Consider the following 18,642-nt stretch of genomic DNA (forward strand, 5'->3'; position numbering starts at 1 on the left):
GAACAAGTAACACACTTGTCTTGGAAAACTTCGATAATATGCTTGAACTGGTACGTCGGTCAAGATTTCTGAGGGTATATCTCAACTAAATATCGTCAGATCTTTGTCTTCCATGTTATAATCCACCACGAGTTAACTTCATCAACGACAGTTCCTCCATTGAATACGATTTGTCCATGAAACACGCTATTCAAGGGATACCAGATCATCTTCGAAATCTTTCCATTCCCCCTATTTTTTCCGAAAAATATGAACATGTCCATTGCAACAGCAGATATTTCACTGATGGTTCTCGCATCAACGGACCCACTGGCTTCGGTGTCTTCAATGTAAATTCCGAAAACTTTAGGAACCGTGTTCGGTTTATGTTGCTGAGCTGGCAGCAATTAACTTCGCTTTGGGGATAATTTCCGATCAGCCCGTAGACCATTATTTCATCTTCTCGGATAGTCTTAGTTCTATCGAGGCACTCCGGTCGATGAAACCTGTTAAGCACGCATCTTACTTTCTTACAAACACAAGAGAGCAGTTGCGTGATGTGGTCGAAAGATCGTTCAAGATTACCTTTGTATGGGTCCCATCCCATTGCCTAATCTAAGGCAATGAGAAGGCGGACTCGCTGGCAAAGGAGGGCGCACAGGAAGGTGAAGTTTAATTTAATTTAATTTATTCAGACTAAGGCCGAAGTGGCCTGTGCGGTATATAAGAGTCTTCTCCATTCGGCTCGGTCCATGGCTACACGTCGCCAACCCCGCTGTCTACGGAGGGTCCGCAAGTCATCTTCCACCTGATCGATCCACCTTGCCCGCTGTGCACCTCGCCTTCTTGTGCCCGTCGGATCATTGTCGAGAACCATTTTCACCGGGTTATTGTCCGACATTCTGGCTACGTGCCCGGCCCACCGCAGTCGTCCCATTTTCGCGGTGTGAACGATGGACGGTTCTCCCAACAGCTGCTGTAACTCGTGGTTCATTCGCCTCCTCCACGTACCACGTCTGCCATCTGAACCCCACCATAGACGGTACGCAGCACTTTCCTTTCGAAAACTCCAAGTGCGCGTTGGTCCTCCACGAGCATCGTCCAGGTCTCGTGTCCGTAGAGGACTACCGGTTTAATGAGCGTTTTGTAGATCGTCAGTTTGGTACGGCGGTGAACTCTATTCGAACGGAGCGTCTTGCGGAGTCCAAAGTATGTACGATTTCCCGCCACTATGCGTCTCCGAATTTCTCTGCTGGTATCATTTTCGGCAGTCACCAGTGAGCCCAAGTACACAAATTCTTCTACCACCTCGATTTCGTCACCACCGATGCAAACTGGCGGTGGGTGGCTCACATTGTCTTCTCTTGAACCTCTTCCTATCATGTACCTCGTCTTAGACGTGTTGATGACTAGTCCGATTTGCTTGGCTTCCCTCTTCAGTCTGATGTAGGCTTCCTCCATCTTCTCAAAGTTACGTGCCATAATATCTATATCGTCGGCGAAGCCAAATAGCTGGACGGACTTATTGAAAATTGTACCACTCGTGTTAATCCCTGCTCTTCGTATTACCCCTTCCAAAGCGTTGTTGAATAGCAAGCACGAGAGACCATCACCTTGCCGTAACCCTCTGCGGGTTTCGAAGGGACTCGACAATGCCCCTGAAGCTCGAACTACGCACATCACCCGATCCATCGTCGCTCAGATCAACCGTGTCAATTTATCCGGAAAACCGTGTTCGTGCATTAATTGCAATAGCTGGTCCCGATCGATTGTATCATATGCGGCTTTGAAGTCGATGAATAGATGATGTGTGGGCACGTTGTATTTGCGGCATTTCTGCAGTACTTGGCGAATGGCGAACACCTGGTCCGTGGTGGAGCGTTCGCCCATAAAACCCGCCTGATACGGCCCCACGAACTCCCTTGCAATTGGTGCTAGTCGACGGCATAAAATTTGGGAATGTACCTTGTAGCAATGTGATTGCGCGGTAGTTGCTACAAACCAGCTTATCGCCCTTTTTATAGATGGGACACACGACGCCTTCCATCCACTCCTGCGGCAGAACTTCCTCCTCCCAAATCTTGGTAATGACCCAGTGCAGCGCTCTAGCCAGTGCCTCACCACCGTTTTTAAATAGCTCTCCTGGTAGTTGGTCAACCCCAGGGGCTTTGTTGATCTTCAGCCGGCCAATCTCCTCCTGGATTTCCTGGAGATCCGGAGCCGGCAAAGTTATGTCCTGCGCGCGTTCTCCCAGGTCCATCACCATACCGCCATCTTCGTCTGCCACATCGCCATTCAGGTGTTCTTCGTAGTGCTGCCGCCACCTTTGGATCACCTCACGCTCGTTCGTAAGAAGGTTCCCGTTTATGTCCTTACACATATCAGGCTGTGGCACGTGGCCCTTACGTGAACGGTTTAACTTCTCATAGAACTTTCGTGTGTTATTAGCGCGGTACAGTTGCTCCGTCTCTTCACGGTCTCGATCTTCCTGCTGGCGATTTTTCCTCCGGATTGTCTGTTCAGCGCCTGTTTATATCGTGCCTCGTTCGTTGCGGTGCTACCTATGGCGGATCGAATATCTCTCCAGCCATCTTCAAGATACGCTGCGCCTAGCTGCTCTTCCGTTGGAAGTGCCACTTCCAGCTGCTGCGCGTATTCTTGGGCTAGTCTACCGTCTTGTAGCCGTGTTGTACACCGTCGAGAGTTTTGAGCGCAGGCATACTGCAACTAGGTAGTGGTCGGATTCAATATTCGCACTGCGGTAAGTGCGGAAGTTCGTGATGACGGAGAAGAATTTACCGGCGATTAGAACGTGGTCGATTTGGTTTTCCGTTTCTTGGTTAGGTGATCTACATGTGGCCTTGTGGATATTTTTGCGGGGAAAGAAGGTGCTTCGGACTACCATTCGGCGGGAGGCTGCGAGGTTTATGCATAGTTAGCCGTTGTCATTCGATACGGTGTGCAGACTATCCGGTTCGATGACCGGTCTATACATTTCCTCCCTTCCTACCTGTATGTCCATGTCACCGATGACGATTTTGACGTCCCGCAGTGGGCATCCATCATATGTCTGCTCCAGCTGTGTGTAGAACGCTTCTTTCTCGTCATCGGGTCTCCCTTCGTGTGCGCAGTGCACGTTGATGATGCTATAGTTGAAGAAACGGCCTTTAATCCTCAGCTTGCACATCCTTGCGATGATTGGCTGCCACCCAATCACGCGATGGCGCATCTTACTCAGCACTATGAAGCCGGTTCATAGCTCGTTGGTGGTGCCACAGCTTTGGTAGAAGGTAGCTGCTCGATGCCCGCTTTGCCACATTTTCTGTCCTGTTCAGCAAATCCCCTGCAGCGCCACGACGTCGAAGTTGCGGGGATGTAATTCATCGTAGATCATCCTGTCGCAACCTGCGACACCTAGCGACTTGCAGTTCCATGTTCCAAGCTTCCAATCGTGATCCTTTATTCGTCGCCTAGGTCTTTGCCGATTACATCGAGTCGCATTATCCCTTATATTGTTCGTAATTATTGGTTTTCCAGGCGGCTTATTGGGCCTGCGCAAACCTCCTGTCTCGTCGGAGGGCCGTCGTGTCAGGGCTGTTTAGCGTCCCAACTAACACCAGGACTTGGGCTTGTGTGCTTTGAGCGGCACACGGTCGCATTGGTGGGGCCTACTTGCGGATACATGCAGCTTTTTATAAGAATTTAACAGGGCCCACTGTCAAACCCCATCACATCCTAGGCAAGCCCCACAACTCGCAGATGGCCAGGGGAGGGATCGTCAAGCCCTTGGACATAGTCCCTGTTGCCCTTAATATAAGGTTGGTGTCTTGGCTAAATGCGAGAAAGGCAGTATCACCACTCAGTAAATTTGGGTTTTTTCTTAGTTTTTGCTTCTTCCAGTTTCTCTTTTTGCTTTTTACGTTCTTCCAACCTTCTCATTTTTACGCCATTTACGCATTTACATATTCTACTCTTCTTTCATTTTTTCCTTCCGCCTCATTCTTTCTTCAAATTTCAATTGTTTGACCACTTCTTGACTTTCTTTCTCTTTCAGTTTCAACTCGGTTTTTTCCTTTCTTTCTCCTTCTCTCCGTTGCTTAGGGATTTCTTTCAACTGCTTTGCTGTTTCTTTTTCTTAGTACATCAGGTCCCATGATTCACTTGTGGCCACTGCTGGAACAACACGATGTTTCCGTTTTCTGGAGATCCGTGGATTTACCTCGAAATTTCCTAGTTCAACCAACTCCACTGTTTCCATAGTTTCGGGATTGTATTTCTGTTGAACTTGTTGGTTTCCAGGATACACGGTTACACATGAGAGATCCAACTTCGCTTGTAATGCGCAAGTGTTTGTAACATCTGTGTCCACAGATTTGGGGTCGTTTTCCTGTTGAGCTGAAATTGAACACCGTTAGAGCATGTTAAGAGACACAGTTGAAAATTTTACCAAATTCTATGTATTCGACAATTATACCGTTGCTGCTGGTAGTCGCACTATATTCTTCAGGGCGTTCAACTGTAGTTGTAAAAATGTAAATTATAAAAATCAGAAAGCACAACTCAACAATTCTAAAATTCAGACCAATTTGGGATCGATTAATTTCCAAAAAATCCGGAGGACCGTTGACCTCGATTGATACCCTTTTCCATAAATTAAAAAGCTTAGAGGCTTCAGAGTCTCCTGTCCAAAACAAGTTTCTCTGCTGCTCTTCAAAAGCAAGCAGTAATCCTTCTGGCAATCAACGGTTCAAATCACGTAGAAATAAGGAACTTGACAATTGGGGTTCAACTTCTGTAGAGGTCACAGGAAGAGGGATGTTCGGTCTTTTTTCTTTAGAAACTGAGTTCGAATTTGCCAATGAATTGTAATCAATTGCATTCACATCCCACGGAACAATATCACACTTCCTGAAATCATTCTTGAGAGTGGCAATCTTTATTCTCCATTGCGTCTATTGCTTGCTTCAACAAAGGTGCAAAATCCGATCTTGTAATCATGGCACCACCGTGATCGAACCTCCATTTAACGAGCACTGTGTCCCAGGAACTTTTCATTGGCTTGAAGAAGGAAGCATCCAGTGGTTGAATGAAGTGGGTTGCATTTGGTGGGAGAGAAACTTAAATTATTTGCTTCTGCTTGCAGAACTGAACCGTTTCGTAGGTGGCGTGTGACCGGTGACAATCAACGAATACAATGACCGGGAAATCGACATTTTGCTTTACAAGCGAAACACGTTGGCCATATATTCGAAGAATGATACGGAATTCATCCAGCCTTTTCCTGTGCGCCCAACTCCTCAGTCTTTTGGAACACTCTTTACGATTTCTTGAACTTGTACATTTTTCGTAGACTTTGCAGCAAATACCCTTTTTTCCTGGGATTAGGAGTCATTTCGAAAGCGCTTTCATCCATGTTGAAGACGCAATGTGGCACGGTTAGTATATGCATCCAATCGTTCGACACTAACTACTGCTCGACTTCGGCGAACCATGCTCGAACTTCATCCTCTGATATGATCCTTATTTTTCGATATTTGATTCGCGGTACGCCTCGGTATGTTTGGGTGCCTCTTCATGAACCTTGCTACCCACCCCTTCGACAGAACTTCTTTGGTAAAGATGCTATGCTTGCCCATTCGTTTTGCATACTGCCCTACGCTAATTCTTAGTATTTCTTCAGACACCGGAAGTCCTGCTGAAGCCATTTCCTCAATCCGGTTACGATTTCTCCCTCTTCAGGTTTAGTAAAAACGGGTGGTTTTCCTATTGTTTTTGGATGTTTCTCCTTTAGTGTACTCCGTGGGATGTCAAACTGGATTGCAGCAGCTCGGATTGAAGAACCAGTCCGGATCGCATTCAAAGCCTCCTCAATGTTCGATTTCCGGTTCATTTTCTTGATGCCGAACGCGTATAATTAAATTATAATTATAATGCATATATTTGTCCGAAATAAACATTAAAGAGGCAAAATATAATCCATATTTCGGATTTTATACTTTTATAGGTAGAATCTCGTAATCTTATATATAAAAATGAAATGGTCTGTGTTCGTATCCGCATAACTCAAAAACGGCTGGATAGATTTTTTTCATTTCTTCAGCAGAAACATTCGTTATAGTTTCCGACGGGTTTATATGATATTTCCTAATGGGAAAATTACGAGTAAGGTTGAGCAAACCGTGAATAACTAAAATTGTGATTCCTATGCGAACTTTGCATGGGCAGTTCAGAATTCACATTCTCGCCTACTATGCAGGACAACGTCTGCCGGGTCGACTAGTGTTTAGTAAAACGAACTAATGATCAAGCAAATACTTACCAGATTTGCTTGGTAGGTTGGAATGGACTGAAAGAAATTAATAAAACTCGCGAGAATCTACATGAATCAAGAATCGCAATTTCTTAGCTGCACTATTAAGAAAACGTCAGTTTTATGTGACAATGGAAGGTGCGTTAATAGTTTCACCTACTAGGGTAAAACGGTATAATGCTCCCCACCTGGCCAAAACGCAACCTTTTGATTTCTAGAAAACTATAACTAAGGATCAAAATCAGTTGGTACCCATACATATTTGTAAAACCATCATACTAAGTGAATATGGTAGTATTTTTGTATTACATAATGAAAATATTTGCAAAATACAAAAAGTTACAGTTTTGATGTAAATTTCAATGTTTGTTTGCTCAACATTTTGGAGCGGCGCTAGCATACTGTCCGCAAAACTTGCACTGGAACACTCAGTTGGGCAACAAAATAACTTTTCTCAGTGGTTAATATTATGTAAAATTGCTACCATCTTCAAAAATGTAACGTTTTTCAAAAATATGTTTCACTGGTCAAAACGCCCCAGTGTAGGCAGGACCAGGGTTCTTATATCAGGGTTCACTCACTTCGACAGTAGATGGGAGAGACTAGTGCGGGGTGAAAAATTCATTTTCAGTGCAAAACATAAACAAACTCGGTGGCTGCCCCATATAAAAATCCAAGATGGCTGAATCATGATATTGGCATACTGCTACACCTGTTTGTATTCACCTTGGGCAGGACGACATGCCCTTACCAACTGGACACTAGCGGGGCGAGTTTGCAGCAGTTGCTTCCAAATTATATGGGAACTTTTGAAATGTAATTCAAACTTGCCTAAATGGACTTATGTTAGTTTTTCAATGTCAAGCACATAAGGATTTGTAACCTTTTTATTATGGGATTGATAAAATACTAATGAAGGGCTATGAAACGTCTTTGGTTAAGGTGGGGCGTATTGCCCAGGCACTTTTTGAAATCCATTTTTTTAACGACTTTTCAAAAAAGCTTTATTACGTGTTATTTGTAATATTTTTATATGACTACACACGGGCAATGCATTTGCGACTTCCTGGACTACCAAATAACACAAAGTTTGCATAGATTGCGTTGAAAAGTAAAAAGTTATCAAGGAGTTGCCTCCGGGGGCGGGGCATATTATACCGTCTTACCACGTAATTTTAATGGAAACCCACTTTAAAATATTTTTTACCTAAAAAGAAAGCTCAAAAGCAGTAAAAGAAACAATTTCCGAATACAGTAATATCCCGATTTTATCACCCCCCTGGTGAATTTTAGGGTGATAAAACAGAGTATGTGACAAAATTGGAAAAAAAAAAATATTTCCAATTTTTTAATTCATTCCACAAATATGAATCATTTTATGCCTTGGAAAGGCCAAATGCGTGAACGGTACCCGTTATTTCTTGTCGAAATTGCTTACAGAATGTTTCCCAGGTACTCAGAAGTTGTTCGTAATAAGCTACAGGCGGTGAAAGTTATTTCATGAAAATCAATGTTGTTTGTGGTATTATTTACGAAAATAAAAAGAATGACGAAATTTTTTGGGGTGACAAAATCGGGTCGAAAACGTGACAAAATCGGGACGTGATAAAATCGGGTCGAAAACGTGATAAAATCGGGGGTAGACAAAATCGGGGAGTGACAAAATCGGGTCAACACTGTAGTTCAAACGCATATGATGATGAATAATTAGGTATTTATTCTTTAGTGCCCGAAATATGAAGGTGTCCTAATAATGGTTTTACGCGGTATCCTATTCGGAAAACTTTTTGAAAAAAAGTGAAGTGCGGCAGACTGGGTTCGAACCATGGACGTCGGGGTCGGGAGGGCGGTATGTCGACGACACGCCCATCGACGGGAAGGCAACTGCGTATAAGAAGCACTGTTGGTGGAATAATCAGTCGAAGATTCGTAAGGCGCCAGTTATGAATTTCGATAGTCCAGTTCGCTGAGTGTAGATTAAAAAAACACTTTAATAAAGATTAAAAAAAAAATTAACAGAAAAATGGAAAACATGCATGTTGTAGAATGGCTATTACGTCACTTTTCCAGATTACGGCAGTCTAGCATTTGACGCTCGAAGAATAAATCGCTCAAAGCGACGCCTTATTTTGCATCATAGCATGCGCCTCAATGCAGGCGATGCGCAAACAATAAAGATCCTAATGTAAACTTCGTTTCATGGGGAGGATCAATCTGCGCTACGAAGACAGTTTGCTGTACGGTAAAATCATAACGGCCTCAAGATTCTTAATTACTGTGTGAACTCGTACAAAAATAGCATGTAATTTTAATCAGATCTAATGGCCTATATACGGAAGAGTCATCTTCCAATGCCATGTTATTGATCTCAAAAGTTAGAACAGCATGATAAATTACTATTTTTTGAATTACTATTAACTATTAAAATATAGGAAGTTAGCGAAGTTGAAAAGTTAATTATTTACCTTCTCAGGTCAGTTGAAAGGCGAAAAGATACTGGCGTAGTTGATTTTTTCTCATAATATGTAGGAACGTCAAGCCAAGGGCCGCGTTTAAGTTACCTCAAAAGTGATGGACTGTTTCTCTTCTGCTAAGCTTTTAATATTTAACTTCGTTAGTCAACCGAACAGAATTAATAATATCATTCATGCACTTATCATTACGAATACAGCATATCATTGACTAATTGATTGTTATGTGTTTAGAATATTGTTTTCGGTTTCAGCCCTTTCATAGCTATTATGATCCTACAAACATCAACAAGGCGTCACCATAGCAGCAATTATCTGAGCTTCGCAGCCGCACAGGTCATTCGACCGAATAGGTAGTTCAGCCGTCTTTAGACGTCGCGCTTCTCACTTCACACTACTTACTTTTTGCAGTTAGAAGTGAGACGGCTCACTTCTCACTCCTCCTTTCTCAATTCTTTCTGTGAAAAATGAGAAGTGCGAAGCAGGTAGTGCGACATCTCATTAATCACTTCGCGCTTCTCGCTTTTCACAGTGAGAAGTGGGAAATAAGTAGAAAGAAGTGAGTCACCTTATTTTTCACACCTCATTTCTCACTTTTAAAATGACCAATTCTGCCAAATGACCATGTTCGGTCAAAATATCCTATTCGGCAATCGTCTAGACTCTAGACGCATATGCTATGGGGTGTGGGTTCGATTCCCGCCCTGGTAAGGAGGAAACTTTTCGTGATAGAAAAATTCTCCACTGGTCCACTGGGTATTATGTGTCCTATCCGTTGTCTCATACTATATAGGTGTTAAGTGTCTAGTCTGTACGACCTCTGGTCGTAGACGGTTTTCCTGTCTTTCTCTCTTATATCTGAGGATTTCCAGCCACCAATATATGAATGAATTTTCATTTTATGAACAAAATATCACAAGTTAATAAAAAAATGCATTGGTGCGGATTCGCTGAACTCCGACCATTTGTGTCACTTGGCTAATATGTTGTTTTTCTTTTCTTTTTACAGGTAATTCGGATGATCACAGTTTACGCCAGCTTCATAAACATACGTGAAATACAAGAACAACGGTTTGTGGACTTTGATTGACCTGTCATCCAGGGAAGGAATATTAGTAGGTGGTTTTTGCTATTTGAAGACCGTGTTTACCTCTGCGTCTCCACAAAAACCAAAGGAAGGATTATCACTTAGTTGGTAGGCATCGTTGGATCTGGATTCACTCTGATGAGCGATACGACCGTGCCATTATTTTTTTGGACACATCGAATCTTTGTTTACAAATTCACATACGTCCTTTTGAATGAGTACACGAGAAAGGGATATTTTTTCTCTTCCGCCAGCGACGAATAACACACGCACAACAACACGGCACACTTCGGTCCTAGCTATAGGTATCCGCTGCAAAAATAGATTTCCAGTGGTCAAATATTATTCACAAGAGTTAGCAACATGTGCAGATAGTTTAAACTTTTTTAAACTATTTTAACTTAAGGACGCACTTTTCATTTTAAAAGTGAAAAAATATTGCTTCAACAACAATGTAAAGATGACAAGATACCTATCAATCAACGGTGTTGATAACATCTTGCTCATATCTCAGTAATCGAAGCCCCATTTGTCGAAAAAATAATTCCGATTCAATGGCCCAAAGACTTAAACACACACACAAAGTGCGCAAGACACATACTGTGTGTATAGAAAAAAGGAAATTTAATAAAAAAGCCCATAATTCTTTGAGGATTCTGAGCGTTGGTAACTTGTGAGGCTAATCAACAGAATTTCCCGGAAATTGTTTCAGACTTTGGTGCTGCTACCAGCTCAGTATAGTATCCACCACAACTCATTATTCAGGTTATTCAGAGCCTCCGCGCAAGATCGGCTATTAATTCAGTTTGCTTGTTGTTAGTACCATAGAATCGATTCTCGGAACCAAAATCGATTAAAACTGTACGAATAAACACACAGCAGCGTGGTAGCAAACTTACCATTTACCCAGACGCAGGCAAAATCGACAACATAAATATTCATGTACACACGTGTGATTCGCCAAGTTCCATGTTTATGCTTGTTTCCTTCTCTTTCTATTACTGGCAGTGGCACGTGAGCGCCGATGTTCTCCCGTACTTTCATAGCTTGCTCGAGTTTTTATTATTCGTACGAAATCTGACATGAACAAAACGGGAACGTGTGGCTCAACTGATGTGACTGTTAGTGATAGAACAATGAGGCGAGTGAGCGCCCAATAGGGTGTCCTTCCAAAATAAGTTAGGTTTGAATAAATGGCCCTTTCTAGAAATTTCATACATCTTGAACATATTACCTATAATTATTCTTAAAGTAGATTTGCTACGAAAAACCCAAAATTTCAAGTTGTCCAAAAAATTTCTAGTTAGCAAAGAGATATCACGTGTATGAGATCTAGGCATCATATTTTTTTCTGCAGCTTAGCTCAGGGTCACCCTATTTCGCAAACAATTTCTATGTTTATCCACCGTACCTTTTCGGTGTGCTGCAATGCAACAGCATCAGCATTATCCAGCGAGCTCAGCATACCCCACATATGTAGGTAAACATGGCGATGGTAGCATTCTTCCATGCGCGCGTGCTACTGCCGCCGCACAGATTTTTCCAACGAATGTATGCTGCTCCTACAACAGCTCCGCCGCATTTACCATCATCATAATCACCGCGCTGCTACTCCGTCTGTTCCGCCAGCCCGCATCGTTGACGCCTCGCCAGCCAGCTGCTGATTGAGAGGAAGTGGATTATGTTGCTATGAAAAAGGTAAAACGCTTTTTATTAAGTTTAACGAATATATGAGATGATGGAAGCATATTCCACCGCTGCTTATGCATGGGCAGAACGAGCTTAAGTAGGAGTATGGGAAATGTTCGAATAAACGAAATTTGAACGGACAGCCGCAGCAGCGCTAGGAATAAAATAATTTACTAATTGAATAAATTATGCAGATTGAGGAAGTTGAACGTTATGCGAAACAGAGGTTGATGTGACAGAAAAGATCGCTCAAAATACGATTGTAAACGCATTTCTAAGCTACTGCCGCCTGGTTAATCATAAACAAATTTGTATTCTAAAGGTTTTACGGACGATTAGCTTTGGCATTCATTTCATTGCATTTGGCATTGTATTAGGAAATTGGAACATATTCACTTGCTTAAGCAAAAGAATCGTCTATCAAAGCATGTCAATTGTGAGGACGAGTCCGTTTCTATGACAAGGTAGCTGCCAGGTTGCACTAGCAAATCTCGGGATTATTTTTGGCTAAACAAAAGTAATTCAACAGAAAAGGCGTCTTAAAATGAATCTTTAAGTATGAAAAAATAATCATGTTGGGCAATTCGAAATAGTGACTTTGCCAATATTTTTCCGCTGATGTGTTTATTTTCGTTTCGAAAAAACATTGCTCTCGAAATAATTGATCTTTCTAAAAAAACTAGCATTTTTGATTCCATATTATAATATGTGTAATGTGTATACAAAAGCAAAAGACGTACGTACGAATTTTCGGATAATTTGATTGTTCGTGAAATGGCAAACCTTTTAAGAAATAGGATCCAAAGCAATCATTACCAAATTATTTTTAAATTGAATAAATACGAGAAAGGCAAAAATATACTCGTATCAATAAACCGCCACTTAGGCTACATGTGGTAACGCTTTCAAATGTATTGTAAAGTTTTTGAATCTTTCGGAAAAAGCTTTGTTCGAGATATAACCAAATTCAGTCATGTACATATGAGTTGCTGCTACCTAATCGGTCTAAATTGTGCTACTCAGAAACATATGTAAACAATTAAAATCTGTTGAAGTACTCCTACAAACGTCAAATAGTCATAGTAATGTAAAACCCCAACCTCCGGTTTTGGAATCTATATACAGAAAACTCATTAGTTTTGAGTAAATTAATTAGTTTAATTGGCAGAGATAAATAACTAAAATGGTGGCATTGACCTAAACTCAAAATAAATATTTTCGCAGGTTTCGTTTATATAGGTTGAAGGTTGTGGTTGTACATTTGAATTCATGACTATTTGCCATTATTTTTTTTCGGAATATTCCTAGAAAGCTGTCTGGGCGATTTCGCAATTCCTTCGGGAAATTCTTCGAAAGCTTGTCAACATTTTTTGGAATTTCCTTGGGGAGCATCCATAAATTACATAAAGCTTAGAAGGGGGAGCGATTGTCCGAAGTGTGATAGTCCATAAAAAATCATACAATAAGTGGGACATTGTGGCGAGGGGTGGTTGAAATTGGCCAATTTTTACGTTACGTAATTAATGGATCTACCCTTTACAAATGCTTCTAAATTTCGTAGGAAAGTTTCCCGGGACAAAAAAGGGGACAATGAAAAGAAGAGGACACTTTTAAGGGGAAATGCTACAGACAGAGGACACACAAATATTCAAATTCTAACATCAATCTCTTTCAAAAACAGATAGATAAGGTTCTTCTTCTTCTTCTTCTTATTGGCATTACATCCCCACACTGGGACAGAGCCGCCTCGCAGCTTAGTGTTCATTAAGCACTTCCACAGTTATTAACTGCGAGGTTTCTAAGCCAAGTTACCATTTTTGCATTCGTATATCATGAGGCTAGCACGATGATACTTATATGCCCAGGGAAGTCGAGACAATTTCCAATCCGAAAATTGCCTAGACCGGCACCGGGAATCGAACCCAGCCACCCTCAGCATGGTCTTGCTTTGTAGCCGCGCGTCTTACCGCACGGATGAGAAGGGCCCCTAGATAAGGTTCATATACTCTAAATCAAGGCCCGCCAATACATCTCTAACGGGTTTTATTTGTTTTCCTCGGACCCGGACAGTTTCAATCAACTCAGACCTGGTTTCACGCTCGACGCACCCCCACAAGTCGTGCTCGATATCGTTATAGTTACCGCAGACACAGAGATTGCTTCCAGAAAACCCAATTCGAAACGTATGTGCATTTAGCGAGTAGTGATTAGAACCATGAACCATGGTCTCTTCGATACCTGAGGGAGAATAGAATGCAGCCATCTACCCATGTCTCCACTTTTCCATTTCCGCTGCCAACTAATCAAAGTCTCCTTATGAGCTAATGCAAAAAAATCATCAAAAGCGATTTAGCTCGTAAATATCGCCTTCCATAGCGCCCACCTTAGCCAGGAAGTCCGCTTTCTCGTTGCCCGGAATCGTGCAATGAGAAGCGACCCATGCGATGGTGAAGGTATAGGAGCGATTTGATAGAGCACTCAATGCCTGTCGTATCCCTCCTAAGAGATACGCTGAGTGCTTAATCGGCTTCATCGACCGAACAGCCTCCAGAGAACTTAGACTGTCGGTGAAGATGAAGAAGCGTTCAGCAGGAAGTGTTGCAATATACTCCAGTGCGTAGTATATAGCTTCTAGTTCAGCAATGTATACTGAACATGGCTTATGCAATTTGAAGGAGGCGCTATGTAAATTGTTGTACATAACGAAACCAATAGAATCCTCAAATTTTGATCCATCTGTGAAAACCCCTCTATCCGCGCTGACATGCCCATATTTGTTTGCAAATATTCTAGGTATCACCATCGAACGATGGGAATCGGATATTTCATGAAGCTCCTGTTTCATGGTTGTATCAAGCACTACAGCGGAACTGAAGAGGAGGCTACCTCCAACGTCATGTACCGGTGGTACACATTCATAAAACGAGTTTGAGGATTACGTTCAAGCAGCTTTTCGAAATTCTCAATGAATGCAAGCTTTTCTTACAATACTTTTCGCTTAACTTTTCAAAAGGACCTAAGTAACATTTTTTCATGAACTAATTTGATTATTGGAATCAACAGACCAATATGAAGGCTTTTGATTGCAGTACTCAAATCAATTCTTGTAAAAATGTTATTTAGGTCCTATTGAAAAGCTACTTTTCAAAAAATTCCTAATCCAGTGTTGAGTAAATGCGTTATTGAATGACGAAGGCTTATATATTCAGAATCTTTGCCCAAAAATACGTATTTTGATGAAAAATACGAAAACTTTTTTTTAGTAATGTTTGAAAAAAAATCGTTAGTATGAAAAACTTCGAATTATGGATTAGGGTAACTGTACCAGTTTTGGCCATGTTCCTAATTTGATCAGTTTCCGCATAACTCCAAAAGTAAAGCAATTTTCGAGGGATTTATTAGCTCCAACAAGAGATAATATCTCTTATCTTTCTTCGCTGTTGAAATTGATCGACATTTTTTTTTGAAAAATATGCATTTTTCAAGGTTGGCCAAATTAGGCACTAAGGTGGCCAAAACCGGTGCACTTTCCCTACTACTTACTGTTTGCGCACTGAAAGTTTCCCCAGGATGTTTATTTTCCTTGTTGGGTATTTAAATTACTGCGACAATTTGATAGATCTATTGTGAGTCGAATTGAGTTGAGCCAACAACTATTGATCTGTATCAAAGAAATCTAAAGATTCGGTGCCAATTTTATTCGAAAACAGTTATTTGTTGTTTTCTCGAAATTGTATAAAATGGATATCAGTTTCTCAAATTAATTATTCTATTATAGATCAGACGTGACAGATTTTGAACAGCGGCGTGCCGATGCAAAAATGTCGGTGTTGGCGTAACGTCAAAAACTGTTGTCGGCGGCAATGTGACGCAGTGACACACACCTCTACATTAGGGCAGACATGAAATTTTCAAACAAGTAGTGATGAACTTTTATATTATTCGAAAAATTACTCCCGTATCGGCCTGAGTAAAGGAAAAAATTGAATTGCTGCCATTTCATCATTCATGTCGTATTAACCTGGTTTTATCACTGTTCTACTCGTACGGACTCCAGAATTCAGAATGCATATTGGTACTTTTTATGTAGTCCTCATATCCAGAGTTATTCCAGTTATTCTGGATCAGATGCAGTAAATTTGACCATAACTTTCTTTTTGGCGTTATAAGTCCAATGTCATTTTTATCGCCCCTTCTATCATTTCGGGATTTTATCAGAACCAAAAATCATTGTGACACCTGTTTCAGAAATGGCCAAAAACAAGTTTCCAGTTTAATATTTTCGCTCCATATTAGCAATATTGGCATCAAACTTCAGCTTTTTGCAAGACAAGTGAAATTATTTATTATTTATTTGAATCGTCTTCGATGGTATCGTACAGACTAAAATTAAACTACATTCTTAATCCTAGTTTTGAAACAATGCTTAGAAATATTAAAATCAAACATATCAACCACACAACGTTGAAATTTCTAAAACAGGAACTCAAAGGGCTGTTATACCCATAATTTGTTAAGTGCATGGGGACAGCGATGAGTGAAGCGTGCCGTAACCTACGACTAGGAGCGATTAGTTGGGTCTCTGAGAGAAGATCCGAGCAATCTATGTATCCTTTGAGGATGTCGTGGACCAATAATCTTTTTATTTTCAACCGTCTTCTTGACAAAAGTTCAAGATCCACTAGCTGACAGTGAGCAGGATAGTCTGGTAAATTTGCAGGGTCATTCCACGGTAAGTGACGAAGTGCAACACGGATGAATGATTTTTGAATACTTTCAATACGAATGTGGTAAGGATCCCAAACAGGGGCAGCATACTCAAGAATGCTACGCACGAGGGCGCAGTACAGTGACTTCAATGCATATATGTCTGTAATCTGCGATGCATTACGATGAATGAATCCGAGAACTGCCCAAGCTTTAGCAGTAATTGTACAAATATGCTCATTGAAACGCAGTCTAGAATCCATTACGACTCCCAAGTCTCGGATTGAAGCGACACGGTCCAGTTCCATTCCATCGATGGTAGTTGAAGATAGGCATCGGCAGAAAGTGATCACCTTGCACTTCTTGATGTTGACGCACATCCCATTTTCATCGCACCAACGGAGAAGTTCATCAATGTCTGTCTGCAGAGCAACGCAGTCTAGTCAGTGGCGTAGCCAGAAAATTGGCCTGGGGGGGGGGGGTTTCTGAACTTTTTTTTCCGAAAAAAATTTCTTCCAAAAATTTTGTCTTCGGGGGGTTTATACCCAAAACCACCCCCGTGGCTACGTCACTGAGTCTAGTAATGATTTGATCACTCTGAAGATTTTGAGATCGTCGGCAAACAGTAGTTTTGCAGATGAGAGTCGAAGACTTAGGCCTTTTATGTAGAGAACGAACACTAAAGGCCCTAGCACACTGCCTTGCGAAACACCCGAAGGAATTATGACATCCGGATATGATTCTAGGGACATTGGCCACCTGTTCTAGTGTACGTGCCATAGGTGTGCTGTTCATCAGTAATCGGCTTTCAGCTTTCAGCAATACCGACGCGTCGTTATACCTTACATTTTTTGGTTTATAATGGTATTGACATGATATGATTATTAAATAAATGATTTGAAAAATCCAAAAAATGTAGTTGCAGTTACTCCGGATTGCTAACAAAATTACGTTGAGTTGTCTTTTGTTTGTTCGGTAGCTTCTTCCGAAAGTCTGCTGTGGTTAGTAGCAAGCTTTGGAAATCGTTTTCTTTTTTGCTCACATGCCTTTTATAATCTTGCATGAGCTTATTTATTTTATTTATTTATTTTATTTTGCTTATTTCATCTGACTGGGTCGTCTGTTTAGCCGTTGAAATGGCGGATCATAGCATCGACTTGGAGCTTTTCGCGCATATTATCCATACAATATGATGTAAAGCTGACTAGATTTGTTTCTACGGAACGACCCGGAAAGAAGCCATGTTGATACGAACTGATGTAGTTTTTGCATGATGCAAACAGTTTTTCGTAGATCAGGACTCGAACACTTTTGATTCCATGCCAAGAGATGTATTGCCTCGGTAGTTTCTCACGCATTTGTCTCCTTTTTTGTACACCGGAAACATGGTAGAGCACTTCCATTGAGTAGGAAACTTTTGCTGACGGAGTGATAAGTTGAAAAGCCAAGCTATCGGAACACTTTTTCAGAATCGCTTATGGTATAACACTAGGGCCTGCTGAAAAGGACAATTTTATCCTATTTATCGCCGAGACAACCATATCAGTTTTAACGGTAAAAACATCCATGCTAATGACATTGTTAGGTACATCTCTCGCTGCTCTTGCGATGTCAGCTTGAGATAACAAAGCATTGGAAAAGGCGGTCGAAAAGTGTTCGGCGAAGAGATTGAATTCGTCCTCGGCATTCAAGGCAACATCATTGATAATAAACACTCTTGACGGTAGTCCGCGATTTCTTTCCTCTTTGTATTGACGAACGACCAGAATCCCTTGGGATGACGGCGAAGATTATGTGCACGAACTCGAGCGGTTAGTTTTCGGGAAAACAGTCATCACAATTTGAAAAATAAAACACTTGAACAATTCTGATGTGACTTGCTAACTCCAAGTCCAAAATCCGACTCCCTTCTTTATTTACAAAAACGTTATTTATAACTACTGGCTATTGTTTACAATTTTTCTCTCATTTTCAATAATGTTGCAAAATGTTGCATGCTACCTACATTTACTCTCATGCGACATTCTGCTCCGAGAGCATTCGTACTCTCTAAATAAACAATTATTTAACAATTGAGTCAGCTACTATTTCTAGGCCAGCTTATTCGCCAAGTTTTGCTTATACTTAAATATCCGTTGTTTATTTTCAACAGCGGTTGCTATTTGATAAACATAAATGGACAGGTTCCAACCTGTCCAATCTTTGCTTTTGTTCGTTTATATGACATACTTTAATAATAGAAGAAAAATGATGATTATTGCATGGCGTTTAGGGTCGCTACATCTCTTCCAACCCACTGAGCTTGAAATTAGAATTGTAAATTATCATTTCAAGTGGATAGTTGATGGTTTCGTTTCAAAACTTTAGGGTTCTCCTGAAGCTATAGTTCAAACATATTC

The 18,642-nt window shown here is 41.2% G+C and overlaps 1 protein-coding gene across 3 annotated transcripts in view; it reads left to right on the top strand.

Annotated features, from left to right (window-relative positions):
* LOC134220626 (protein tweety-2) overlaps positions 1-18,642 on the top strand; it is a 312,071-nt gene that overhangs the window by 36,412 nt on the left and 257,017 nt on the right. The gene's annotated exons all lie outside the window — the stretch shown is intronic.

Source organism: Armigeres subalbatus, chromosome 3 (genome assembly GCF_024139115.2).
Source record: "Armigeres subalbatus isolate Guangzhou_Male chromosome 3, GZ_Asu_2, whole genome shotgun sequence".
Lineage (NCBI taxonomy): Eukaryota > Metazoa > Arthropoda > Insecta > Diptera > Culicidae > Armigeres > Armigeres subalbatus.